Genomic DNA, 9,325 nt, shown 5'->3' on the forward strand with positions numbered 1-9,325 from the left:
AAAATAATATCATTAAAGTTCACAAAACGACCAGAATGCACTTGTCAATTGTATGACCCACTATATGACCCCTGGGAGAGATGATTGATTTTTTATATATATCATATATGTTAACACATCAGGCAAAGAACATGAATTCTAATGAATACTATGACGCACCCCTGCGTAAAAAAATGACGTACCTTAAGTAACTAATGACGCACCCATTTTGAAGAACAATTACTATGTTGTTCATGATATGATGGGTGTTAAAATTAGTGACACACCATTTTTCGTTGGTGTGACGTACCCCTGCGTCAATAATTGTTTGTAAACGACGCACAATTGACAAGTGCATAACGTTCAATTCAGATTTAAAACAAACAAAAAGAGGTGGTCAGACTAGACCTGAAACTACAAAACCCATCACTTCACAATGATTATTATAAAATACTATTAATAATTATAGTAATTTGACCCAAACATGCATGCCTAAAAAAAGATGGATGGTACTGAAGGAAGTATCTAGGCCTATTTAAGTGCCCACTTTTAAATATCATTTTTATGATTTTTAGGTCCTAAGACCACATTTTATGATTTAATGGAATGGTTTATACCATTTACAAGCGTAAAATCGTAAGCTTGTCCCAACATTTTGCGATCAATTTCAAAGTTACACTCGGAACGTGTACCAATAATGATGATGTACCAATTCAAACACAGTCTACAGACGCCCAGACAAATTCACAGGCCTAGTTCTACCCTGGGGCCATGCACAAAAATACATCCTAAGTCTGTGCATAAATAATGGAGGTCAATAACCTAACCATAGGCCCAGCCTCTATACCTAGCTAGATATAGTAGACTATAGTAGGCCCTAAATACTGTACTTTTAGCCTAGTCTAAACCTGTAACTATAGCCTAGGCCCTACAATACAAATATTACTAAAAAAAATATAACATAGGCCTAGGCTAGGACTACTTAGTACTAGATACTCCTACCTAGAGACCTAAGACTACCTAGTACTTAGATTATGCCGGGTCCTAGCCTAGAGGCCTGCTAGTCTAGCTAGGCGAAGGGTAAGCCTTGCTTGCATAAGTCCTTGGCCATGGATTTGGAAACTAAAACCAGGCCTAGGCTAGGCTAGGCAGAGAGAGTGATACACAGTGTATGAAAAAATGTGTTTATTTTTTCTTACCTCTTTCGTAATCTCGTTAGTTTAAAATAACTTATTTATGTTTGAAATTGCCATCATCTATTCATAGAATAAACTTATCCCACCTTTATTTAGTATTTAGTTCCATCGATCGACGATAGTTCTGCTAAAAAAAACTGGACTGGCGCGCGAAACAAAACTTTTCTTCAGCACACGTGTCGTGTCACAAAACGAAAGGACACGTCATACACAGACGCACACTCATTGGGTGAATGTGCGCGCTACTACGGAAGCCCATTCGGGCCACAAGTTAACTATATTTAAAAGCTGTTATCTGGCGGTCGCCACTTAATTATCTGGCGGCCGCCACTTAATAATTAAATGTCCCATTGGATCAGAGGCGATGTTGCATGCAAAAGGCAGGCAATGCAATCATGATAATTTAAATCGTTCAACATAGGACAACGCCAGCAATGTAGATATTAATATCGAAACGCCGAACATTTATAGCTATCCTACCTGATGAACTTAACAATGAACTAAACATCGATATACATCCTCGAGCTCCAAAGCGACAAACAAAACACCGAAGAGGAGGTAGAAAGAAAACGAAAAATATACCTGTAGATAAAAATAACCTAAATATATGTTTTAATAATATTAACTGCTTAAGCAAACATAGGATTTATGAAATTGAAAAGTTTATATATAGTAAGAGTATTGAACTTGGTATTGCTGAAACACACTTAAAAGAGAGCAACGCAATCTCTATTAAAGGTTATAACTTGGTTGGGAAAGAACGTAACGGGAAGAAGGGGGGTGGTATTGGGTTATTCCTATCAGACAAAATAGTGGTTACATCTGAAAATGTTTTAAACTGTATAGATGATGATTTTGAAAGATTATGGGTAAAAGTTAGCGTAGATAAGGTACCATTATATATTTGTGTTGCATACTTCCCGGTCCAGGGAGTAAACAATGATTTGACTGACGATCTATACGCCCAACTGCTCTCTGAAATAATTAGAATTGAAGAGAAGGAAATGAATCCTCTTATTCTACTTCTAGGTGATTTTAACGCACGGATTGGTGACTCCATATATAACGGAGACCCGGCCCGTAATAAACTCAAATGGAGAAAGGCTAATACAATTTACTAAAAACGCTAATTTAACTAACCTTAATAGTACTATTTTTTGTGAAGGTAAAATAACATGGCAAAGAAATAATCAACAAAGCACGATAGACTACATGTTATGCTCAAAATCCTTAATAAATTATGTAAATAAACTAATTATTGATGAGCATAGACAATTTAGTTTTGGGAGTGACCATTGTGTGTTATGGTTAACACTAAATAATCTTAACATAAGTAATCAACAGACAAGTAAGTAATCAAAATAAACCAATTTGGGATATTAAACATAACCAAGATTATTCCTTTTATCAACAAAAAGTTGAAGAAAAATGTAATGACTGGAATGTTAGTAACGAAAAGAATATCGATACTACATGGGATTTGTGGAAGGAAAAAATTATCGAGGCAGTCACTGAAGGTATCGGAATTAGACGTGTAAATAATAAAAACAAACCGTGGTTTGACAAAGAGATAGACGATGCCATCAAAAAAAGGAAAATTGCGTCGCGAGAACACAGAACATGGGTTAAAAATAATAAAATTACTAATAGGAACTGTACTGATAATAATAACACAAATAATACTATGAATTATGATAATGGCGTTACACTGTGGGAACATTATAAAGAGACACAGAAACATGTTAAGCAACTTGTTGCTCAGAAAATCACAGAAAAACGTGTTAGCAAATCTATTGAAATTGCAAACAAAGGTGGTAAATCTTGTAAAGACTTTTGGAAAGTGCTATTAACGCGCCATTTGGAGCTGGAGACGCTCTAGTTTATCTATATCTATTCTACTTAAAGAGCACCATACTGAACAACCATAGTTGATAGATGGGAGAACTATCGATCTCCACAGAGTATCCCCATAATATACTCTGTTAAAGTTATCAAAGCTACTGATAATTGATTTAACGTACGCTATTAATCTTTGACCTTGCAGGAAATTTTGCTAAGGAATGGAAATTATGCTTTAATTTTGAAAAGTCAAATATACTGATAACTGGTAAACGTGTTGATAAAGTAAGACAATGGAAATTAGGTAATGGCTTTATATCTGAAACTGAATCATATAAATATCTCGGTGTACATATTTCTCGTAAATTAAATGACCATATACAAATTGAGAATGTTATAAAAAAAGGTCAAAGATTAATAGCGTACGTTAAATCAATTATCAGTAGCTTTGATAACTTTAACAGAGTATATTATGGGGATACTCTGTGGAGATCGATAGTTCTCCCATCTATCAACTATGGTTGTTCAGTATGGTGCTCTTTAAGTAGAATAGATATAGATAAACTAGAGCGTCTCCAGCTCCAAATGGCGCGTTATATCTTAAAAGCACCTCGAAATACACCTTGTGCCGCCTTATATGGAGAGCTTGGTTGGTCTCCAATTAAGGAGATTCATAACGCTCTTCGTATGACTCATACATAGATCAGTTAACGCCATAAAAATAGCCAAGTTGTGCACTTTATTACCAAAGCATGAAACTTTCCACAAAGTTTCTTTGATGTATATAGATTCAAAATATTGGGGGGTGCCAAGTGTCCAACGTCCGGTATGGCGGCCATCTTGATTTCAAAATGGCCACCATAAAAACAAAAAGTGTTCATATCTTGGCAACTATAAACAGTAGAGACTTGATTCTGGTGTTAAATTGTTCACAAACCACATATTTCTATTTGCTCTAATGAAAAGTTTCGTCCAAAAATGACCGGAAATGACGTTTCTTCCAGTTTGACCTTTGACCTCTTATCTGTATATTTCAGTAACTACTGATCATTTTCAATCGATTTTGGTGTCATTTTGTTCAGAATAAAGACATTTATATTTGTAGTAATGAAACATTTTCACATAAAATGACTGGAAATACAATTTATAACCTTTGACATATATAATTATGTGAAAATACTGTATGTGGTTAAATTTGTATAAATGCACCTAATTCTGAATTTTTAACTTTTGATGTGATAGGATAGGCATAAAGTATGACAGATCACTGAGCTCATCTATGCCGACATGATTGCTAAACTGTGATGTGTCAATCGTTTTTTCGTTGAATCTAAAAAAATGTACTCCATTTTTATGGTAATGGGCCTTTGCTGTAAACCTTTCATCTGAATCCTTTTCCTCGATTTTCTCTAGTCATTGATTTTTTAGCAAAATCCGAACTAAATCAATTCGTAAAAGACATCTCAATATAATTATTCAAGTAATCCTCAAATTAGTGACATGGACCTACAATATACTGTTCTGTACAAGACCTGTTTAGGCATCCACCTGTGGACTTTCACTTTAAAGGTCTTGGTTTCCTAATCATACAAGAAACAATGTCTAATTTAATCAATCAAAGTAGTGGGTCCAGACAAAGAAGGGGGTGTAAGACCATCCACAGACAAAGAAGGGGGTGTAAGACCATCCACAGACAAAGAAGGGGTTGTAAGACCATCCACATACAAAGAAGAGGGTATAAGACCATCCACAGACAAAAAAGGGGGTGTAAGACCATCCACAGACAAAGTAGGGGTGTAAGACCATCCACACACAAAGAAGGAGGTATAAGACCATCCACAGACAAAGAAAGGGGTGTAAGGCCATCTACAGACAAAGAAGGGGATGTAGGACCGTCCACAGACAAAGAAGGGGGTATAAGACCATCCACTGACAAAAAAAGGGCATAGGACCATCCACAGACAAAGAAGGGGGCGTAGGACCGTCCACAGACAAAGAAGGGGGTGCAAGACCATCCACTGACAAAGAAAGGGATATAGGACCACTTACAGACAAAGAAGAGGGTATAAGACCATCCCCAGACAAATAAGGGGTGTATAGGACCATCCACAGACAAAGAAGAGGGTGTAGGACCATCCACATACAAAGAAGGGGAGAAGACCATCCACAGACAAAGAAGGGGATATAAGACCATCCACAGACAAAGAAGGGGTTATAAGACCATCCACAGACAAAGAAATAAGACCATCCACAGACAAAGAAGGGGGTGTAAGACCATCCACAGACAAATTAAAGGAGTGCAAGACCATCCATACACAAAGGGGTGTATAAGACCATCCACATACAAAAAAGGGGTGTAATACCATCAACGGACAAAGAAAGGGGTGTAATACCATCAACAGACAAAGAAGGGGGTATAAGATCACCCACAGGCACAGAAGGGGTATAAAACCGTCCACAGAAAAAGAAAGGGGTGTAAGACCATCCACAGACAAAGAAGGGGGTGTAGAACCGTCCACAGACAAAGAAGGGGGTGTAAGACCATCCACCACTGACAAAGAAAGGGGTATAGGACCACTTACAGACAAAGAAGGGGTATAAGACCATCCACAGACAAATTAAAGGAGTGCAAGACCAGCCATACACAAAGAAAAGGGTGTATAAGACCATCCACATACAAAAAAATGGTGTAATACCATCAACGGACAAAGAAAGGGGTGTAATACCATCAACAGACAAAGAAGGGGGTATAAGATCACCCACAGCCACAGAAGGGGGTATAAGACCGTCCACAGAAAAAGAAAGGGGTGTAAGACCATCCACAGACAAAGAAGGGGGTGTAGAACCGTCCACTGACAAAGAAAGGGGTATAGGACCACTTACAGACAAAGAAGGGGTATAAGACCATCCACAGACAAAAAAGGAGGTGTAGGACCATCGGACCATCCACAGACAAAGAAGGGGATGTAAGACCACCCACAGACAAAGAAAGGGGTGTAGAACCGTCCACAGACAAAGAAGGGGGTGTAAGACCATCCACCACTGACAAAGAAAGGGGTATAGGACCACTTACAGACAAAGAAGGGGTATAAGACCATCCACAGACAAATTAAAGGAGTGCAAGACCAGCCATACACAAAGAAAAGGGTGTATAAGACCATCCACATACAAAAAAATGGTGTAATACCATCAACGGACAAAGAAAGGGGTGTAATACCATCAACAGACAAAGAAGGGGGTATAAGATCACCCACAGCCACAGAAGGGGGTATAAGACCGTCCACAGAAAAAGAAAGGGGTGTAAGACCATCCACAGACAAAGAAGGGGGTGTAGAACCGTCCACTGACAAAGAAAGGGGTATAGGACCACTTACAGACAAAGAAGGGGTATAAGACCATCCACAGACAAAAAAGGAGGTGTAGGACCATCGGACCATCCACAGACAAAGAAGGGGATGTAAGACCACCCACAGACAAAGAAAGGATGTAAGACCATCCACATACAAAGAAGGGATTATAAGACCATCTACAGACAAAGACAGGGGTGTAAGACCATCCACACACAAAGAAAGGGGTTTAATACCATCAACAGACAAAGAAAGGGGTGTAATACCATCAACAGACACAGAAGGAGGTATAAGACCATCTACAGACAAAGAAAAGGGTATAAGACCGTCCACAGACAAAGAAAGGGGTGTAAGACCATCCACAGACAAAGAAGGGTGCATAAGACTATCCACAGACAAAGAAGGGGGTGTAGGACCATCCACAGAAAAAGAAGGGGTGTAGGACCATCCACAGACAAAGAAGGGAGTGTAGGACCATCCACAGACAAAGAAGGGGTGTAAGACCATCTACAGACACAGAAGCGGGTAAAGACCATCCACAGACAAAGAATGGGGTATAAGATCATCTACAGCCAAAGAAGGAGGGTTAGGACCATATTAACCGAGGAAGCATACAAAAATAAGATGCAATCAAAATAGGCCTACCACTTGGAAAACAATAAATTGTAGAATAACTGTGGCTTAATTGTTGAAATAGAAAGGGTTCTTTGTAAGGTCATTAATAATATATTGATATAAATACGATCATCATACTAGTATTCATTTGACAATCAAATACAGTCTGTCTCGAAAAGAAGCTCATACTATCACCTTTTCGAGGTTTTACGGTATTCAATAACATGTATGTTATTTCCTCTGTCAAACTATTAACACTTTTAGCGAATCAGAAGGTGCCAACATCATTGAACTAATGGTACCACCAAGCACAATGTTTACCAATTTTATGTACTATATACAATTTAAGTCCATTAATCATTTAATATAATTACGCCTATCAGGTTGAAGTTCAAAATTAGGTGCACTTTAGACCAACAAAAACCACCTACAGTATATTCACATAATTAAAAATCAATAAATTAATGTCAAAGGTCATAAATTGTATTTCCGGTCATTTTATGTGAAAATGTTTCATTACTACAAATATAAATGTATTTATTCTGAACAAAATGACACCAAAATCGATTGAAAATGACCAGTAGTTACAGAGATATACAAATACGGGGTCAAAGGTCAAACTGTAAGAAACGTCATTTCCGGTCATTTTTGGATGAAACTTTTCATTAGAGCAAATAGAAATATATAGTTTGTGAACAATTTGAGACCAGAATTAAGTCTCTAATGTGTATAGTTGCCAAGATGTGAACATTTTTTGTTTTTATGGTGGCCATTTTGAAATCAAGATGGCCGCCATACCGGACGTTGGACACTTGGCACCCCCCGATATTTTGAATCTATATACATCAAAGAAACTTTGTGCCAAGTTTCATGCTTTGGTAATAAAATGCACAACTCATGTCATTAACTGCTCTACTATCAATACTTCCATAGAATTATAAAGATGGAAAACTATCGATGGCCAAAAATTATGTTTATTGGAATGCTACAACTTAATTGTGAATTTAAAGACTTAAGGTATAAGTTTCTATCTTGTATAAACGATATTCTCTTGAAGTGTAATTGTGAATCCAAAAATATTTTCACCACTCTCTCAAATTATAAAGAAGTCTACTTTCCAATTTCTGAAATCTTAAGAAAACTTAACTATATAATGATAGATGAATGGAGAATTGAATTACAAAATAAATCAAGTCTCCACATCTATGAAACATTAAAATCAAAACCTGGACTTGAAAATTACTTAATTGATAAAACTAATTTTGAAGGTGCTGCATTAAAATTTAAAGCTCGTTCAAATACTCTACCTTTGAATGATAGAACTGCAAATTGGAATATTGATAATAATAAAAAATGTAAATTGTGCGGTACAAATTCGGACGAAGACATCCATCATTTCATCCTTAATTGTCCAGCTTTAAATAATATACGTAATCAGGAATTATTTAATTTATATGTGGATATGTATAGAAATGGCAGCAAAGATATGTTTGATACTTTTTATACTTCTCATGAAAATGACAAACTTAAATATATTTTGGGATACTCAGATAATTTAATTGATGAGAGTGTGAAAATATTTTGGATAGTTTTTGTAAAAGATACCTAAAACAAGCATGGAAATTTCGAAATGATTCACTGAATTCCATGACTCAATAACTATGTTATCTACATTGCTACATTAAGTAAATTGAAAAAAAAAGTGGGTGGGGGGGGGGAGGGGTTCGTAATAAGCTGTGTTTATCAGTTGATTTTATTTTATACACTTTTACTATATCTTGTTTTGTATTCATTGTGTAAAGTAATGATCTACTGTATGTATCGATGTAAATGGGGGGGGGGGGGGGTAGGATAGGGGTTGATAGTTGCTTTTGCCTTTTTTTACTTTTCTGTTAATTGTTATATTTTGTATTGTGAAGGATGCACCTTTGTGCTAAGTGTGCCACCGATCTAAAGGTGTAATTCCAAATAAATAAATAAATAATTATGCACATGCTACGACGGCAGGTTGCCTAAGCATTGCCTGCCTTTTATTGCATGCAACATCGCCTCTGATCCGATCCAATGCACGTACATGTCACGTGACGGGACATGTACTAATTATTAAGTGGCGGCCGCCAGATAACAGCTTTTCCGCTACTCATATCTTCGCTCATTAATTATTCATGATTATACACTGCATGTTGAGTTATCCACATTAAACTTGGTAGAAATAATCAAAAAATATATACAGCATTGAACAAAGATGGAATTGGTTTTTAGAAGAAGAATTAATAAATAATAATAAACAATATTAATGAATAAATAAACTAAATTGCCTAACAACATCATCACAGCAGGGAGGGGGTT

Source organism: Antedon mediterranea, chromosome 7, assembly GCF_964355755.1.
Source record: "Antedon mediterranea chromosome 7, ecAntMedi1.1, whole genome shotgun sequence".
Classification (NCBI taxonomy): domain Eukaryota; kingdom Metazoa; phylum Echinodermata; class Crinoidea; order Comatulida; family Antedonidae; genus Antedon; species Antedon mediterranea.